Source organism: Lepidochelys kempii, chromosome 8, assembly GCF_965140285.1.
Source record: "Lepidochelys kempii isolate rLepKem1 chromosome 8, rLepKem1.hap1, whole genome shotgun sequence".
In the NCBI taxonomy this organism is placed as follows: domain Eukaryota; kingdom Metazoa; phylum Chordata; order Testudines; family Cheloniidae; genus Lepidochelys; species Lepidochelys kempii.
The window spans coordinates 69,372,688-69,392,769 of record NC_136387.1 but is presented as its reverse complement, the minus strand read 5'-3'; the positions used below and the strand labels follow the sequence as shown (position 1 = coordinate 69,392,769).

General features: G+C 44.2%; 1 long non-coding RNA gene across 2 annotated transcripts in view; it reads right to left on the bottom strand.

The window, feature by feature from the left end:
* LOC140916023 (uncharacterized) overlaps positions 1 to 20,082 on the bottom strand; it is a 109,528-nt gene that overhangs the window by 37,939 nt on the left and 51,507 nt on the right. The window contains exons 3-4 of one of the 2 annotated variants that reach the window (XR_012160366.2): positions 15,023 to 15,165; positions 11,528 to 13,568 (exon numbers count right to left, since the gene is read on the bottom strand). This is a non-coding gene — a long non-coding RNA (uncharacterized LOC140916023). Of the gene's footprint in view, positions 1 to 11,527; positions 13,569 to 15,022; positions 15,166 to 20,082 lie in introns of those variants that run through there. The other variant, XR_012160367.2, reaches the window with a different exon arrangement.

The following is a 20,082-nucleotide window of genomic DNA, read 5'->3' as shown; positions in this document are numbered from 1 at the left end:
AACTTTTTGTTACTCATCTAATTGTATGTGAAATGATCTAGCAGGGCACATTTCTACAATTTGAAAATAATCTGGTTGCAAGCCAGGTTTTATAAGAACATAGTTTTGTGTCTCAGTAGCAAGAACAACAATAACAAAACACCTAGGGTATTGCTGTTACAGAAACTTAGATTGCATAACCCCAAACTTCAGCACTTATTGGATATAGTATTATTTTCCCTTTGGATCAATTGAGACAGATAGCTTATAAACATTTGCACGTATTATATGATTACTTTACAATGCATTTGGTGCTGCAAAATTCAGTTTTTTCCTACCCGCCCCCCTCCCCCCCCGATGTTCTTGTTAAATCCTGGATTTGTGCTGGAAATGGCCCACCTTGATTATCATACACATTGTAAGGAGAGTGATCACTTTAGATAAGCTATTACCAACAGGAGAGTGGGGTGGGGGGAGAGAAAACCTTTTGTAGTGGAAAACACCCATTTTTTTCATGCTTTGTGTGTATAAAAAGATCTTCTATACTTTCCACAGTATGCATCCGATGAAGTGAGCTGTAGCTCACGAAAGCTTATGCTCAAATAAATTGGTTAGTCTCCAAGGTGCCACAAGTACTCCTTTTCTTTTTGAAAATTCAGAAGGAGTAAAAAGATTATGGTGCACTGGAGGTTAATATTCTGCCCCAGCCAGAACCCTACAACTATTGCCACAAATTCGGCTTGCCAATGTTTTCCCCAAACTCTTGCTCTCACCCCTAATTACTGTCATGGAGAGTATTTAAAAGCTAATACAGCAGATCTCAGTATACCTGGAATGTAGTGTTGATTCTCCATTGTCACTTCCAGGTTATCATTAATTAAGCATTTACTATACCTCTGTTATAAACAGTCATGCCTGTCTATTCCTGACTGCACCATAACACCACCTGGAGCTTGAGTCTCCCCTGACTTGCTCCAATGAGAATTAACATCATTGAAATCAAGGTCTGAGGAGAAAAAAAAAACAAGGTCCACAGCATCAGAACTGGCTTGATTCCCCCTCCAGACACACAAGGAAAAGAATAAAAGAGGAGAGAGTAAATAAAACTCCTCGGCAGTAAAGGGAGGGCTTTTCCTAATTTGGGAGCATGTCCCCAGAACAGGCTGTGCTGCCTGGACAAAACTGAAAGAGGAAAACGAGAGTGCTAAATGCTCTTAGAAGGGCTGTGGAGCAGGAAAGACAAAGAAAAAAGCAGGGCAGCGAACAATAAACTCCATTCTTCAGAGAGGAAAGTGAAGAGGAGGCTTTGCTGAAAAACTGGGCAGCAGGCCCAAAACACAGCAGCTTCAGCAAGGAGGCCATGAGCCCACAACAACACAAAGGAAGGAGGCCATTATTGTAGGAGCAATTAGAGGGGGAACAATAAAACAGTGTTTGTGTAAGCAGTGTCAGGATGAGCTCCACCCTGACATCTGGTGGTGAGGTGTGGCAAGTTGTGGAAAAGAACTTCAGGGGCCGATCTCATTTGCATAGGCACACCCACCACGCCTAGAATGAGACCATAGCTGCCCAAATGGTCACTTTGGCTGCTGTGGGATCCCCAGTGTCTCTGTTATTGGGGCAGGAAGAATAAATTGTTATTACCCTGATTATGGGAACTGTGCTTGGAACTGTACGTGGCCTTTTGTTACGATGGAGGGATTCACCATCATCTAAGTAGCACTCGCTAGGCAAGGGTCATGGGTTCCAAAACTGTGTGAATGGAGAGAGGCTGGGGACAAGTATTAATATTGGGTGGCATGGGCCCCTTGGTGAGGGCCTTACATGCTGATTGCACTTCCTTCTCTCTCCACTGTGGAATATCAGAGCTAATTTTGATTTCATTAGAAGTCTAGTTATAGGCTGCTGAGCTCACTTTGGGCTGACAGTGCACCAGCACTGGGGCTCCCCTACTATAAGCTGAAATCACTGAGTGTTGTGTTAAGTAGTGGGGGAGCCCGAAGATATATTGTGGAGCAGTTTGCGGGACAGCTGGTGAAGCGGTTCGACGCGGAGCAGTGTGTGGATGGCAGGAGCTGCTTGTGGGCCATGGAGCTGAGCGAAGGAGTTCGTGGGGCGGCTGGTGGAGCGGAGCGCAGCTGAGCGAAGGAGTTCGTGGGGCGGCTGGCGGAGCGGAGCGCAGCTGAGCGAAGGAGTTCGTGGGGCGGCTGGCGGAGCGGAGCGGAGCGCAGTGCAGCTGAGCGAAGGAGTTCGTGGGGCGGCTGGCGGAGCGGAGCGCAGCTGAGCGAAGGAGTTCGTGGGGCGGCTGGTGGAGCGGAGCGGAGCGCCGCTATGGAGCTATGGGGCGGTCAGCTTCAGATCACGTAAGGTGCCTCTTACCCCCGTCCCATTTCCACCCAGGTTGGGAGGTAAAGCTCCGCCGATAAACTTTCGAACTCTGGTGCTGCCCTGACCAGGGACAGAGACTTTTGGGGCATTGGACTTTTGGGACTTTGGGTGATTTGGGGTTGCTGGACTCAAGAACCAAAGGGAAAAGGGCATGCCCCAATTTGCCCGGGGTGGGGTTGTTTTTGCTCATGGGTTGTGTTATGAATCCTGTTGGTGGTGTTTCCCCAACATAATGCCACATTGTTTCTCTCTGTTATTAAAAGACTTTTGCTACACTCAGACTATGTGCTTGCGAGGGGGGAAGTATTGCCTCTTGGAGGCGCCCAGCGGGGGTGGTATATATTTGTCCCAGGTCACTGGGTGGGGGCTCGAGCCGGTTTGCATTGTGTTATTGGAATGGAACCCCTAGATATTGAACCCGGCCCTTGTTGCTGCCAACTCTGACGGGCAGAAGGGTTACATTTTTGGGGGCTCGTCCGGGATCGTCTGGGTCAGTACCCCTCGCAAGCACCTGTTGAGTGATCCACTACATTGCGAAACAATTTATATTTTTTTTTGTTTGTGCTTATATTTTGAGGAAATTACTGTTTGTATAATGGCTAATATGTCAGGTTTGTTGGGCCCTGGCTCAGCAGCTTCCAGCTCGGAGGCTGCAGCCTCGGCTGATGATTGGACAAAAGCTCTGGGGCAAATATTGGAAAAGGTTGTGCTGCCCCATGCTGAGTCAGACTCTTGTCGTAAGTTAAGATTTTTTGCTGGGGAGGAGGAGTTTGAACCCTGGTTAGAGCATACCACTGAAATGCTGCAAGAGTGGGCCGTACCAGATGCAGAAAAGCGAAGATGCCTTATAGAGAGCCTTGGCGGCCCAGCATTAGATGTGATTCGCACCCTGAAGCTCATTGACCCTGGGGTCAGTGTGAAGGACTGCCTAGAGGCCCTTGAACACAACTTTGGGAGCGTAGAGGGCCCTGAAGACAGCTACTGTAAGTTCCTTAATTCCCGACAACAAAAGGGCGAGAAGGCTTCAGCCTACATACAGAGACTGGAGAGACTGCTTCAGAGAGCTGTCATGAGGGGAGCAGTGACTGCTGAGCAGATGGATCAGACCAGACTGGCTCAAATTGTAAGAGGAACTCAGTATCAGAACCCGATTCTACTTCATCTCCGGCTAAGAGAACGACGGGAACATCCCCCAAGTTACTCCCAGCTGATAAAAGAGGTCCGAGAGGAGGAAGAAAGGCAGGCTGCCAGTGAGTTTTGGGAAGCCCAAACATCGGAGCCAGCCAGCACAACACCACTGCAAATGGCCAGTGTACTGATGGTGAGCACCAGAGAGGAACTTGCCCAACAAATGCAGGTCCTGACGGAACGGATAGCTGAGCTGCAAAGTACCGTTGACCGAGTTAAGACTTCTAGGAATAAGAAGCCTCAAACTGTGGCGATTGAGAAGCCCGCACTTAGAGCCACCATCCCCCCCAGGCGAAGGGGGAAAGGTCAATTCTTCTGCTACCGATGTGGTCAGGATGGACACAGTGCTGCCAAGTGCCATAATGAAGAAAACCCCTCCTTAGTGTATGGAAAGCTGAGGATCAGTTGGGAGAGATCCGGTAGCTGCCAGAGGGTCTGGGGACGGAGACCCCCCAGGTCTGCAGGATTTGAAGATTCCCCCAGAAAAGACTGTCCAGCTGGGATCCCTGCAGGACTGATAGGGCCTCGAGCAGAGGTCATGGTGAGGATTGAAGGGGTGGAGTGTAAAGCAGTGCTTGACACTGGATCTCAAGTGACTATTATATTTCAGTCATTCTACCAACAGATGCTTAGGCACCTGCCTATACAGCCACTGACTGGCCTTGGCCTATGTGGCCTCAGCATGGATGAATACCCCTATCAAGGGTATGTCATAGTGCACCTGGAATTCCCAGAGGAGGTTGCTGGGGTAAGAGAAGAGGTAGACACAGCTGCCTTAATATGCCCTGACCCTAAAGGGACTTCTGATGTGTCTGTGCTGATAGGGACCAACTCCAGTCTCTTCAAGGTACTCGCGGATTACTGCAGAAGGCGGGCTGGGGACCAGTACCTGAATACCCTGATGATCCATACGCTTTGTGCTGAAGCCTATAGGAAAATTGAGAGCGCTAAAAGGGACACATCTGAGCTACCGCTTGGGGCACTGAAGTACGCGGGCACAACCCCCTTAGTAGTGCCTGCAAGGACGGAGCAAGAAGTGCTTGTCATGAGTACCTGTCTGAAAGGCAGTAGAGGGACGTTAGCAATGATAGAGCAGCCGATGGGAGAAGAGCTCCCTGAAGGAGTGCTGGTCCCCAGTGGAGTCATAACCCTACCTGCTGAAGCCCAGGAAAGGGTGACTATACTGATTGCTAATGAAACGAGTCGTGATATTTTTGTGAAGCAAGGACAAAAGATAGCAGACCTCTTTGAGCCTGAGTCGATTGTAAAACCCCAGTATGAAACTCCAGTTCCGGCAATAGACCCAGCAAAGTTTGACTTTGGAGATTCACCAGTGTCCGAGGACTGGAAAGATCGCCTGAGGAAGAAACTTTGTGAAAGATCCAAGGTGTTCTCACTGCATGAGTGGGATGTGGGATGTGCAAAAGGAGTAGAGCACAATATCAGACTACATGACTCTCGACCTTTCAGGGAGAGATCTAGGAAGATTGCTCTCTCTGAGATGGAAGATGTGCGACATCATCTTCAGGAGCTGGCTGCGAATGGCATCATTACAGAGTCCCGCAGCCCATACGCCTCACCCATTGTGGTAGTCCGCAAAAAGAATGGGAAAATCCGGATGTGTATTGACTACCGCACCCTAAACAGCCGTACGGTGGTCGACCAGTACACTATGCCTCGAGTGCAAGACGCCTTAGACTGTTTGCTGGGAAGCCAGTGGTTCTCTGTGTTGGATCTTCGAAGTGGATACTACCAGATCCCTCTGGGAGAAGAAGATAAGGAGAAGACAGCCTTCATCTGCCCATTAGGGTTTTATCAGTTCGAACGCATGCCCCAAGGGATTTCTGGAGCACCTGCCACCTTTCAACGTCTCATGGAGAAAGTTGTGGGAGACATGAATTTACTGCAAGTGTTAGTTTATTTGGATGACCTGATTGTGTTTGGAAGAACCTTAGAGGAGCATGAAGAAAGACTTCTTAAAGTGCTTGATAGGTTGGAGGATTATGGTCTGAAGCTTTCAATTGACAAATGCCAGTTCTGCAGAACCTCAGTGAAGTATGTGGGTCACATTGTGTCCCAAGAAGGTGTGAGTACTGATCCTGATAAAATAGAAGCACTCACTACATGGCCACGTCCAAGTAACTACAGAGAACTCAAGACCTTCCTTGGATTTAGTGGCTACTACCGCAGATTTGTGAAAAACTATGCTACGATTGTAAAGCCTCTGAATGATCTTACCAGGGGACATCAGTTCAGCAAGAACAAATCTAAGTCCAAGAATAAGGGGAGGTCCCCAAAGCCTCCTGTGCAGAGACACAATGGCCCCTTTGCACCATTTGGGCCACGGTGGGATGAGAGATGTGAAAGGGCTTTTCAAGAAATCATTACTTGCCTAACTCATGCTCCAGTCCTAGTTTTTGCTGACCCAAGCAAACCATTTATCCTGCATACTGATGCCAGTTTGGAGGGTCTGGGAGCAGTCCTGTACCAGGAAGTGGAAGGCAAATGTAAACCTGTAGCCTTTGCCAGCCGAGGATTGTCTGATAGTGAAACTCGCTATCCCACCCACAAGCTGGAGTTTTTGGCCTTGAAATGGGCCATCACTGAGAAATTTCGAGACTACTTGTATGGTGCTCAGTTCCAGGTGTGGACAGATAACAATCCACTGACTTATGTGTTAACAAGTGCTAAGCTGGATGCTACAGGGCAGAGATGGGTGGCCGCCTTGGCTAGCTATGAGTTCAGCATTCAGTACCGATCAGGGAGGAGCAATGTAGATGCAGATGCATTGTCCAGGCGTCCGCAGGCTCCAGAAGTTGCTGTGATACCCACAGATGGAGTGAGAGCTATTTGCAGTGTGAGTCGCCGAGAGCCAGAGGCCCGTGAAGACTTTCAGGGATGTGTTGCAGAAGCTTTGGGCCTGCCCCCTGAATGCATGCCTTCTGCTTCGGTGAACTATATTGCATTAGACCAATCTCCTTTGCCCATGCTCAATGCGGCTGACTGGCAAGAAGCCCAGCGGCAAGATATTGACATTCGTGATACACTACTTGCCAAAAGGGAGGGGCGAAGCCCAACTGCGGTTGTCCCACCTAACCCGGAGGGTAAACTACTATTGAGAGAATGGACCAAACTAAAACTGATTCAGGGAGTGCTACACCGAATGACCACTGACCCTTTACAAAAACAACGAGCACAACTAGTACTGCCAAAAAAGTACAGAGCCCTGGCCATGAGGGCCCTGCATGATGACTTTGGGCATTTAGGGATGGAGAGGACCCTGGAACTTATTCGTAGTAGGTTCTATTGGCCCCGAATGGCTGAAGATGTTCGCAGGAAATGTGAGACTTGCGCTCGATGTGTTCAAAGGAAAACTCTGCCCACGAGGGCTGCATATCTCAAGAACATCACCAGCAACAAACCTTTGGAGTTGGTATGCATTGATTTCTTGTCTGTAGAGGTAGACAAGAGGAATGTTGGAAACATTCTAGTAGTGACTGACCATTTTACACGGTATGCACAAGCATATCCCACACATGATCAGAGGGCCACCACCGTTGCTCGAGTATTGTGGGACAAATATTTCTCAGTCTATGGATTCCCGGCTCGGATACACTCTGATCAGGGGCGGGATTTTGAGAGTCACCTTCTGAAGGAGGTGCTGAAGATAGCAGGAATTAAAAAGTCTAGGACAACGCCTTATCACCCCCAAGGTGATCCTCAGCCAGAGAGGTTCAATCGAACCCTATTAGATATGTTGGGAACTTTGCGACCAGAGCAGAAGGCAACCTGGAGCCAGCATGTCGCATTTCTGGTGCATGCCTACAATGCCACAAAGAACGATGCTACGGGAGTCACCCCATATCTCTTGATGTTTGGGCGAGAACCAAGATTACCCATAGACTTGTGCTTTGGTGTATCAGAGGATGGAGATAGCTATGAAACTCATCAGCAATATGTATCCCGACTAAGAGAAAAGCTGCGGGATGCTTATCGCTTAGCTACCGCTGCGGCTCGGAAGAACGCAGACCGCAACAAACATCGATATGATGCTAGAGTGCGTTCGCAGGAGCTCCAGCCGGGGGACAGAGTCCTGCTGCGAAATTTGGGTATTGCTGGCAAACACAAGATAGCTGACAGATGGAAGGCAATACCTTACCTGGTGATGGAAAAGCTGGGAGATCTGCCGGTCTACAAGATCAAACCTGAAGACGGTCCAGGGCAAATAAAGACGGTGCATAGAAACCTTTTGCTCCCTGTGGGGGAATTGGTAAGCACCCCTTGTGAGATGGGCCACGGCAGGGCCGCCGGGCAGAACAGAGGTGCTAGACCAAAGCCGCCATCCAACACAGACAGTGGGCCCCCTGCAGCTAACTTACCCCTATTCTGCACATCTGAGAGTGAGTCTGAGGAGGAAGACACAACCCTGGTGTATCCAGGGATGGAGACAAGATTTCAGTCTCGATCAGCTGAACCAAACGAGAGTTTTCCCTCTTCCGCCCTAAACCCAATGGCGGAACTATTTAGGCCCCTTTCTGATACCCCGGTGCTGCTGATGAGACCCCCCTGTGATGACACACACAGGTTATTGGACAATGGGGACAGACAGGTAGAGGATGTCCTGGGCACCTTGGACCCTCCAGCGTTAGAACTAGGAGTGCAGGGGCCTACGCCAGTAGCCGAGGGACCCTCCAGGGAAGCCTCTCCATCCGTCACTCAAGAGGATGTTCCCCTTACTTCGGCAACAGAGATTCTCAATAGACGAGACAGGGTGATAAGACCAGTGAAACGGTTAACTTATGATGCACCTGGGGTGACTAGTGAGGAGCCAATACATTTAGCACACAGGCTTGTGGAAGCTAAAGTGGGCTTCCTGAGGCCCTTTGGAGGAAACCAATGAGTTGGTATAAAGGGAGTGTGATTTGTCGGGACGACAAAGTCTCGGCTGGGGGGAGGATGTAAGCAGTGTCAGGATGAGCTCCACCCTGACATCTGGTGGTGAGGTGTGGCAAGTTGTGGAAAAGAACTTCAGGGGCCGATCTCATTTGCATAGGCACACCCACCACGCCTAGAATGAGACCATAGCTGCCCAAATGGTCACTTTGGCTGCTGTGGGATCCCCAGTGTCTCTGTTATTGGGGCAGGAAGAATAAATTGTTATTACCCTGATTATGGGAACTGTGCTTGGAACTGTACGTGGCCTTTTGTTACGATGGAGGGATTCACCATCATCTAAGTAGCACTCGCTAGGCAAGGGTCATGGGTTCCAAAACTGTGTGAATGGAGAGAGGCTGGGGACAAGTATTAATACTGGGTGGCATGGGCCCCTTGGTGAGGGCCTTACATGCTGATTGCACTTCCTTCTCTCTCCACTGTGGAATATCAGAGCTAATTTTGATTTCATTAGAAGTCTAGTTATAGGCTGCTGAGCTCACTTTGGGCTGACAGTGCACCAGCACTGGGGCTCCCCTACTATAAGCTGAAATCACTGAGTGTTGTGTTAAGTAGTGGGGGAGCCTGAAGATATATTGTGGAGCAGTTTGCGGGACAGCTGGTGAAGCGGTTCGACGCGGAGCAGTGTGTGGATGGCAGGAGCTGCTTGTGGGCCATGGAGCTGAGCGAAGGAGTTCGTGGGGCGGCTGGTGGAGCGGAGCGCAGCTGAGCGAAGGAGTTCGTGGGGCGGCTGGCGGAGCGGAGCGCAGCTGAGCGAAGGAGTTCGTGGGGCGGCTGGCGGAGCGGAGCGCAGCGCAGCTGAGCGAAGGAGTTCGTGGGGCGGCTGGCGGAGCGGAGCGCAGCTGAGCGAAGGAGTTCGTGGGGCGGCTGGTGGAGCGGAGCGGAGCGCCGCTATGGAGCTATGGGGCGGTCAGCTTCAGATCACGTAAGGTGCCTCTTACCCCCGTCCCATTTCCACCCAGGTTGGGAGGTAAAGCTCCGCCGATAAACTTTCGAACTCTGGTGCTGCCCTGACCAGGGACAGAGACTTTTGGGGCATTGGACTTTTGGGACTTTGGGTGATTTGGGGTTGCTGGACTCAAGAACCAAAGGGAAAAGGGCATGCCCCAATTTGCCCGGGGTGGGGTTGTTTTTGCTCATGGGTTGTGTTATGAATCCGGTTGGTGGTGTTTCCCCAACATAATGCCACATTGTTTCTCTGTTATTAAAAGACTTTTGCTACACTCAGACTCTGTGCTTGTGAGAGGGGAGGTATTGCCTCTTGGAGGCGCCCAGCGGGGGTGGTATATATTTGTCCCAGGTCACTGGGTGGGGGCTCGAGCCGGTTTGCATTGTGTTATTGGAATGGAACCCCTAGATATTGAACCCGGCCCTTGTTGCTGCCAACTCTGACGGGCAGAAGGGTTACATTTGTAAAAGAACCAAAGACTACCCTCCCCACCTCAAAACCAGCATAGTGGAGTTCATATTTCCCATTATTCCTCCAAAAAGTTCTCACATTGCTGATGAAGTCATTGGTTTATTCCATTTGGGCCTCATTCTGAGCAGTGTCATGCTGCATGCACCCTAAAAGTAAATTCCCACATATACATCATGAGGTGAACATCATACTCATGACCTCAGGTCTAACTCCTCATCAGAATGATGTGTATGAAAAAGTGAAAACACTTTTAACATTAAGTCAGGTTTGGTGATTGATTTAATTAAAAAAGTTGTTTTTTGGTCAAATTTTTGAAAAGTGTACAAGTTCTAATTATGTGATGACAGGGAACAGGACTCAGCAGCCACGGACGGGACTCACTTCCAGTTTGTATTATGTTCCGAAAAGCTCATATTCATCTGCAGGGATCAGGAATGGATCCTTCCATCCCGCCCCACTAGTGTCTTTTTCTTTTCCCAGATCTCCTTCCTCTGAAGCATCTGGGATGACCACAGCTGGAAATGGGACAGAGGATGGAGTAGATCAGGGCTCTGAGCATTCTCTCTCTTTCTGGTGCTTGGCTGGCTGGTTTTTGTTCAGGGTGTAAATGATCATCACATGTGGGGTTGGGAAGGAATCTCCCTCTGGTCAGATTGGCTGGGAATTTGGTGGGGGTTTACACCTTCCTCTGCAGTGTATGGGTCACTTGCCAGGATTGCCTGGTATATCTTAATAATTTCCCTGCCATTGTGGAAGGAATAATTATGACAATTATTAGCACTGGTGTACCTCAGTCCCTCCCATTCTCTGCTTGTGGCACATTGTCTAAATAGCTTGTGGGCTGTTGATACTTTGGTCTAATTTTGGTTGTTGGGTTTAGTGTGCGAGGGCAGGTCTGTGATACACAGCAGGTCAGACTAGATAATCTGGTGGCCCCTTGTGGCCTTAAAATCTGTGACTTTATGAACACAGAAGCTTGAGGAACGTCTATAAAATACTGAAGGCAGGATATGAAGATGCACATTTAAGAGTAGTGAGGTGCAGTAGAAAAGCTTACTGAGAAACACAAAGAAAAAAACCTGATCAGTTCAAAAAGTGTGTGGAAATAAGTAACAAAGAAGAGAAAACTAAGTGTTTGAAGATGTGGCAGGAAATCCCAGTACTCGTGGAAAATGTACCTAGCTTGAAAAACAGAAATGCTATAAATGTCATGAAGTGGACGCTAAAAGGCATCATGCAGATTTCAATGCAGAAGGAGATGAAGGTGGTAAAAAAGACCCAGAGTAAGAGGTGATGGCCACAGCAATAGAAACTACTAATGGGACTACTAATATGTGAGTGAGACAGTGCTTAGAAAGAAGTACCACATCTTGCCACCCGACGGTCGCAAGGAGAAGTTTATGGAAACTTGTAATCAGCTCAATAGCAGATTCAACAGCAAATATAACAGATGAGCAGCAGGGCCGGATTAAGACCTTTAGAGGCCCTAAGCACTGAAAAGATTATGCTGCCCCCCATATGTAATTCAAAATAAAAACAATACTATGTTGTAAAATAACATTTTATTTTTCGAAATGACAAAACTTACATGTATGCAGAAATTAAAATAGCTTCTTTCTAGATTTTCTGACTGCAAAATTCTGGATAAGTTCATTATACTGACTCAACGAAGCATGTCCGCTTCCATACACAATAGGGAAAGTGAATCAAGTCTGTCCGGACACATTGTTGTTCTCTGAGGGTTTTTTATTCTTTTCAGCTGAGAAAAAGAGCATTCTGCGGAGCAGTTAGTAATCATCAATGTTAGAAAAATATGTAGTGCGATCTCTACATTTGGCAATACACGTTGTATTCTGTCTTTCAATATTGTGTCATGAAGATCAATGTGACTGAATTTCATTTTTCCTGTTTCATTAAACTTTGCGCGCATATTACAGTGGAACTGCTGTACTTCTCCACAGAGATTCATGTTCAAGTCAACTAGCTTTGGGAACCTTGTGAATATTGTTAGCCAGAGAAGTCCATACCATTTAGAAAACAAAATCTACTTGATACTACTTTGTACACTTCACGTCTCCTCTTCATATGAGCTTCAAGTGTGTCAATTATAGTGTAGTAAGTAGATATGCGAAATTTGTCTCTAGGATTCAATGCTGTTTCTGTTACACTGCTATCATTTGCTTGTTTTTTTCCTGATTTGCTTGTGGGACTGGGCTTCTTTGTAGTTAATATCAGGCAAGATATCTTTTGATATGTCTTCAAATCTTTCGAAATCATTCCTCAAAGTGTGTAAGTGGTCTGCTAATGATTGATAGAGGTCTGCACATGTTTTCAAATCCAATTCTTTTTCTTGGAGAGCTTGACTTGTGTGGTAAAAGTGTTGTAAAATTTCATTCCACATGGTCAACATGAATACAAACTCTAGTTCTTGCATCTTGTTTGCAATGTTTTCTTGTATAGTTTTTCCTTTTGTGATTGGTCTTCAGCTATACTTTCTTATGCATCCACAATCTTTGAGTAGGATTCCAGAATTGCACTTGTTGCCACTGCATGTGCCTCCCAGCAAATATTAGAAAGAGATTTCAACACACGATCATTGCCCAAATATGTTTTAAGAACTGCCCATCGGTTGAGGCAGAGAAAAACCTATAAAGAAACTGGACTGTTGAGAAAAAACTTACTGCCACCGTACAACAATCAACAGCACTGTGGCCAACAAGATTGAGAGAGTGTGCGGCACATGGTATGAAAATGGCATATTTGTTCTGTTCTAAAAGCTTCTTCTTCATTCCTTGATAATGCCCTGACATGCTGGCAGCGTTGTCATAAGATTGTCCTCTGCACTTTGAGAAATCTGTTTTGCAAATTTGGCACAGATAATGCGGTACTTGATTTGTCATTTCTTCATGTGGCTTTTCAAATTGAGGAATGTTATAAATCGTTCAACTGGTTTTCCATCTGTGGGAGACACATATCTTAGTACAATACTCAATTGATCAATATGTGAAAGATCAGGTGGAGAGTCGATAGATAAACTGAAGTACCCAGCAGTACTTATTTCATCCACAATAGCTGAACGAACTTCGTCACTCATTAGACCAATGAGTTCATCACATATTTTCTTGGATAAGTATGATGACTACTTTGATGCTTTTTTTGAAATATCAAATATCACATTTTTTCCAAAAAAATCTCATTTTTTTGGTGCCCCCTGCTTTGCTGGTACCCTAAGCACGTGCTTAGTCTGCCTATTGGGTAATCCAGCCCTGATCAGCAGATAAATACACATCGATTCAAAAACTGGATCTGAAAGCGTCAGAGAACATGGAATTTGTAGCAGAGAAAAGTTGAGAAGTCAGCTCATTGGGTGAGAAAATTGAAGTCTCCCACCAAATATTTTGGTCCTTTTGGGGGTTTAAATAAGTTCACCTCACTGGAGAGCTTGCAGACTGCTGTAATAAAAGTCAATACCCATGAGCTTCCTTTTTCAAAAAAACCCTGGCTCATATGGTGCCTGGGCCAGGCCATCAGGAGAGCTTTAGAGTTTCCGCTGACAAATCTTATGATGGACCTGATGGAAGAGGATGCTCTGCCTGCTCACGCTGGTAAATAAACTAGGAATTATGAATCATTCCTTCACCTAGAGGAAGCAAAGGTAAAGGAAGACCCAAAAAAAAAAAATAAGGCACAGATTAGAGCTGAAAGGGAAAAGGTAAAACCTAAAATCAAAAAGAGGAGAGAGGCCAAATGTCATAAGGTCAATGTGAAGAAAAAGGGCAAGCCTAAAGTCAAAGAGAAGAGAGATGCACATATATTAAGCTGACTTTCTAGTAATACAAGACAAAATAATTCACTTGGCTGATTTGGAGGTTCAGCTACTCTACCCTGTCTTCCTGTTAAAGTTAGGTCTTGTTGGACTTTCAGTATGACTATATTGCTGAAGGTGAAATAGGGGAGATTTGCTGAAAGCACTTAGAGCTAGTGTTGTGAGATTCAGTATACCTGAAAGCATTGTTGACTCTCTGTTACTTTCCAGTAGTTTCTAATAAAGTACTTCTCTGTGAGCACATGAGCCTCTGTGCTGCTTGCTCCCGCCTGCATCACAACATGACAATTATCAGCAAGAACCTGATGCCCTAGAAGGTAGAACCAGTGAATAGAAGAAGGAAAGAAATAAACCAGGGTGAAATCTTAGTTCCATTGAAGTGAATGACAAAGCTCTCCTTGTCTTCCATGGGACCAAGATTTCACCGGGGAAGTAGGAAGAGAGCTGGGAGAGTGTATTTGGAGACCAGATGGCTGTTCTCTTTCACTTGTGCAATTGTTTTCTTCTGAACAAAAGGAAATTCTAATCCCCTCCCACTCTTTTTATATAGCATTGTGGATGCAAAATAAAAATATTTAACATTTGCATACTGCCTTAAAAACACCTTAACTTTTATGCTGATTAATGTGGTTGTGCAGATTCTTGTATTCCAGGAAACAGTCTACACTGATCTGCCCATTACTACGTGAGGAAATATTTCTTGCTTTTGTGGGTGTTTGATTTTAGGTTATGAATAGTTACAAAGACAATTGGCCCTATTTTTCTTATAATTCAGCCAGATGTGTGCAATATCTGATGCTACAGAATTTGAATATGAAATTATAGAGCTAGCCATTAACTTAAGGCTCTCAAATTCTCTGGCAGATTGGATGCAATGAGTGCCAAAATACCCATGCACTTCCTAATAACAATGATCAAATAATACTATGAATACTGTTCATTTAGGGATTACCATTTTTACTTCAGTTTTCCCATAAAGGGTGACAAGACCAGGGGAAGGAATTCACATTTTAAGCACATTTGCAATATCAATTGCAAATGAACTAAAATGCCAATAACTGACCCAGCTATATGACCTCATATTCAAAGTAGCTATGTTGTTGTTCTCCATTCTAGGACATCCATATTTTAATGCCATTCATAGAGTAATGTGGTGACAAAATGTCATTTTTATCAAAGTGCTTGTACAATACAAAACTAGCTGATCAATTGATGTCACTGCTAGAAATATAACTTTTGAGGATTCTGTGAGTAAATTTTTCACTTACCATTTTTTCTTGCAATGGAGCTGTTGTGATACTTCTACTTCTAGTGGAACAATAATCCACAATAATCAGCCAGGACATATTTATAGGTAGCAGTGATGTGTTAGCTTTCCCACTTGGAGGTATCAAATCTCAGATGGCAACACCTATTGGGAAAGCAAAATCCTTTGAACTCTGAGATCTGTACAAGCCAATACTCTCCGAGTTGAAACTGATCATCTCTGGTGCTAGGTGCTTCCATCTGATACTACTAGATGATTCACCACTTTAACTTATAGTAAACAAATTTCAGTAGCTTTGTTGTACTATTGCCTCTCACTGCCCTTTGTTAATGGTACTCTTTTTAGCATCTTAATAGATATGCCTGCTTTAAATGTTTCGAAAGCCAGTGATAAAAACAAGTATAGTGCATAGTATTCTGTACTGTATATGCACCTTAGAATGTAACTGTGAATACAGAACTATCAGTTCACCCCTTCCAATCACATCTTACACTGTTCCTCCTGTGCATGCTTTATGTTTGTGGCAATGTTTCTGGTTATGTCATATGACAAGAGAATAGATCTGAATCTATTATTTAGGTTTTAGTTTAAATATTATTTTGTATTAACTTTCCACATAGGGAGAGTGAAATCCTGGCTCCACAAAATTCAGTGGTAAAACGCCCAGTGACTTTAATGGGCCAGGATTTCACTCAGAAAATTTGACTATAAAGCATTAGATAGACACAAATGTAGAGATGAGTATATACAATATAAATACTCCACTTCTATTTAGTTATATTTGTTATACACAACTCTTTCAATGACCACTGATCCATTGGGAATTGGTCAGTATATCCACTGAGTTCCACAGAATATTACACTAGCCCACTTCTTTCCCGTAGCCTTCCAAAACTGATTTTTATGCTGACCTTGTCCCCTCATCTTACTGTGGTAGAATTGCTATCCTGTTTTATCTGAATTAGATTATATTTGTCTTTCTGAATTGGATTGTAAGCTTTTTGGGGATAAGTTATATATCTCTTGTGTAATGAATATTTGCTGCATATATATGACTTACTTCATAAATATTAAATGTTAACATGGATGTATTTAGGACATTATGAACTGTGCTGTATTTTTATTAGTACGTGGTATGATCACTGTATATTAATTTGATATTATCAACTAACACAAGCTTTGGTTAATTATAGAACAATCTGCCACATAGAAAATTGGAGGTCTTCTTTGAATACGTTAAATTTAATTCCAAACCAATGTAATAAATCGTTTTCATGTGCTGCTTCTGAATAAGATTTGGGCACTAAATAAATGTAAATTTTGGATTCCAGGAGGTTGGCTGTATGAAAATAAGCAAAGAAAAATATTTAAATTGCCTGAGTATAGTGTTTAAAAGTACACCTGGAGTTCAAACCCTTCCAACTTTGGTTTAATAAATGTTTGAAAATATCTTCTTGTGCTCAGAAGTTGCATACATGGGTTCACAGGACCTGAAATTGGAAATGTTTGTCTCCTAATGATCCTGGTTTTCCCATTGTTAAACGTATTGTGAACCCACAGGCAAGGTTGAAGTTCATGCATATTTGCACAAGTTTGCCTTGGTCAATCAAAGACAGTTGCTGTATTGGAAAATACAATATGATCTTTCCCAGCTTTGACTCTGAAATGCACTAGTCAAGAGGCCCCCTTAAAATGTTTACAAATATCCAGCAAAAACATTCACATCCAGCTTTGACCAAATTCAGTCAAATTCTTGCTTGTTCCAGAAGAAACTTCAACCAAGTTTGTTTTAAGTGACTGCATTTTATGTTCAAGTTGAAATGCTTTGCACGGCTTCTAGTGGATGGGCACTATTGTTTCCTCAGGGTTTTTAATGTGCTTGTTTGAATGGTCACATGTTTTTGAGGGGTTGTTCATTCAAAGAAGCAAAGAAATGAATGGTTAAATTGTTATGTTTGCAGCAGGTGTAGTATGCTTTCAGGCTAAGTATAATCACATATTAGCAAGTCAAAAGTGAAAAGATTTTTTTTTGTAAAGAATAAAAAGGCATATATAAAAATGACTGCTTAGATGATAATTAAGGCATCACTGAATCAGGTCTCAGTAATGTTTGTTCAATGCTAAAGGAGAGCCTGAGCAATGATCTAGTATCTGTTTCACATGGTTACCATTGCCACGGAAACCACTTCTCTTTTCTCTTAAAGTTCAGTTGAGCTGCCTTGTTTGAAGTTTGATTCTTAGACATGCTAGATTGCACCATGTAATGAATAACTGTGGAGAGGGTAAAAAACCACAAATACTAAAATGAAATAAAAATAATGCAGGAAAATAATTGGCCAGGGTTTTAAATTCTTTGACTAGACTTATGGAACGTTGCATATTTACCCTCCAAAAATGTGGATAACACTATTAGGAGAGGCTCTTTTCTTTTGTGCAATCAATATCTCTTTAACTTCAGTGTACATTTGAAGCTCAGAAACAGTCGATCAGAATCAGATAGCCATCCTCAAAATACAGGCTATTCTGAGCCATAGTACCTTAGACAAATGGAGCCAACATCTGATAACCCTAGCTATATTTTCTCCTTTTCATCATGCCTTGTCACCATAGGGATTTTTTTGTGTGTAAGAATTATATGGTGAAATTATATATCTTGGGGAATTACTGCTTCAGCTAAGGGGTTGTTTATAAATACATGTTCTGTGTTTTATTGTCAAAAGAAGCTTTGAGAACTTATAGCAGCTTCCCTTTCATGGTCTCAATAATTTCAGAGGATGGAGCCATCGAACAGGAATCGGATAAAAAGAATTAAGAAAACGTGTGTTGCATGATTTATTAAAAAAAAAAAAAGAGGTGAAAGTTTTTGGAAAAGTTCAGTCCAGCTTCTCTGGTACAGCTCCGGGATGCAGCAAGGTAGGGATAGGCTAGTATACTAATTCTCTTCTGGCATAAAGGTCCCTTAGGGACTCTTCAACTGCTCTAATTAATATTGAAGTTGGGCTGGTGCTGAATCAGAGAGCTGTAACTGAGACCTTAGCTGCCAGGGAGAATTGAGCTTTTCATTTAAAAAATATATTTAGCAATGATAGCCTGCTTAACACTGGAGAAATGCCTTTGGAATTTCTTGCTTCTCATTGTCTTGCACAATATTCATAATCTATTTCACACTGATATGAGCAATAATGTCCTTAACATCCTCCCTCTGTTTAGCATTTTCATATTCTTCTCTTCCAGCCCCTCTTCATAAAGCCTATTCACTGAATAGCAGTCATCAATATCTATTAAGAGTCTGGTTTTCTAGTCTGATATTTTACCCAATGTCAATTAGTTCTTATAATCTCAACATCTGTGATTCATTTTGATTAAATAAATCCTTTTGTCTTGTATCCCCTTGAAATACTGGACATTGAGCATTCATGTTTCTTTGAGCATTTGATAGCTTCTGTTCACTTATCTTTGTAGGCAGCCAGCCCTTTGCTCCATAGATAACTGCTGGGAGACAAAATTGAGACATGGATGATATCTTAGATTTACCAGATGTTCCCTACCATATTTTTATTCTGTGATTTACTTCCTGTGGCTTTTAATCATTTCACTAGCATCCCTGAATACATATCTGCACATGCTGCATTTTTTACTTTCCTCCCACGTGGATCAATTATGGGATATTTCCGTTTTGCCTTCTTTAGTTTTGTCAACAATCTACACTTCCCCACCCCTCCCCCCCACCCCCACTTTAGACCTTTTCCATTAGGCATCAGTGCTCCTAGGTTTTCTAAAGTAAGTGAAACATAATCTGTTGATATCAAATGGTTAAATCTGACTCCAGTTACATATTCATGCTTTTGTCACTTTCAATTTGGTTTATAGGAAATCTCTTTCATACAAGCTATAAACAATTCAAATGATTTTGTAGAGCCTCATTTTATCCTTTTTCCTTATGTGTAATTTATAGCCATTGGCAATTAATCTGTAAGTAACTGGGTTTTAAATACTTTATGCTTTCCAGTTACTTTGTTTGAAGGCCCCAGTGTGTGTTTGTTTCAGTTTTAGCAAGCCCCCGTTCACAGTGAACTCTGTATTTACAGTAGTGCTTTAATTTGCTTATGCAGTATACACAGACTTCTCATGGGTTTTGTAAATTATTGTTATACAGAAATTGAGAGATGAAGGGAAAATGAGATACAGGAGGAAATATGAGAAGACAAAGGCCATGTTGAAATGCAGCCATTACTTTGCACTGTCATAGCACCTTTCATCTGAGGAACTCCCAAAATGCTTTACACATCCCATGAGGGAGCCTGTATATATTGTATACTCAAGCAACCCATATTGCTATTATAATTCATCACTCATAACATCCCTGTGAGGTAGGTAAAATTGGTTCAGGCTAAGGTTAAGGCTAATGATCATCACCACTGCAGATGTAAGCAGGGGAATAGTCCTGCTCTTGTGGGAAACTTTCCTGGCTTCTGCACTACCCTAGTGAAGTGGGCTAGCGAAAGGATCTGAGTCCTCGCTCCCACTTCTTTTACCCAGTGGCCTCCCTGCCCTTGAGGACTCCCCTTCCACTGTCCTGTCTGGCAGAGTCCTTGTAACCCCAACAAGGCTGGGCCCAGGATTCCTGGGGGCCTCGACCCCTAACCCTGCTGCAGTCACCTAGGACAGGGGCTAGGGTGTCCCCCTCCGGGGTACTCTCTCTGCACTGGGCACGTCTCTGACCCAATGACCATTACACACAATTTAAAGCAAATGCAAGTTATTTAATCAACAATTAATTTTAAAAAGAATAGGGGAAAAATGGGAAAGGTTAAAGGAAACACATCAACCCGCTCTGTGGCAGGGAACATCACAGGTAGTGTCTCTGGAATGTCAGGGCAGTTCACAGTCTGTTCCTTGTAAGGCCCAGGCCTTCTTCTCAGGCCCTGGCTGTGCTGCAGGGATGCTGTGGGTTGGACACTGGCTCTGGTGGTGGAGCTCTCAGGCTCTAGGTGGTAGGACCCTTCTGCCCAGTGTCGCCCCCACCCTGTCGGGGTTATGATCCAAGCCTGGCCTGCAGAG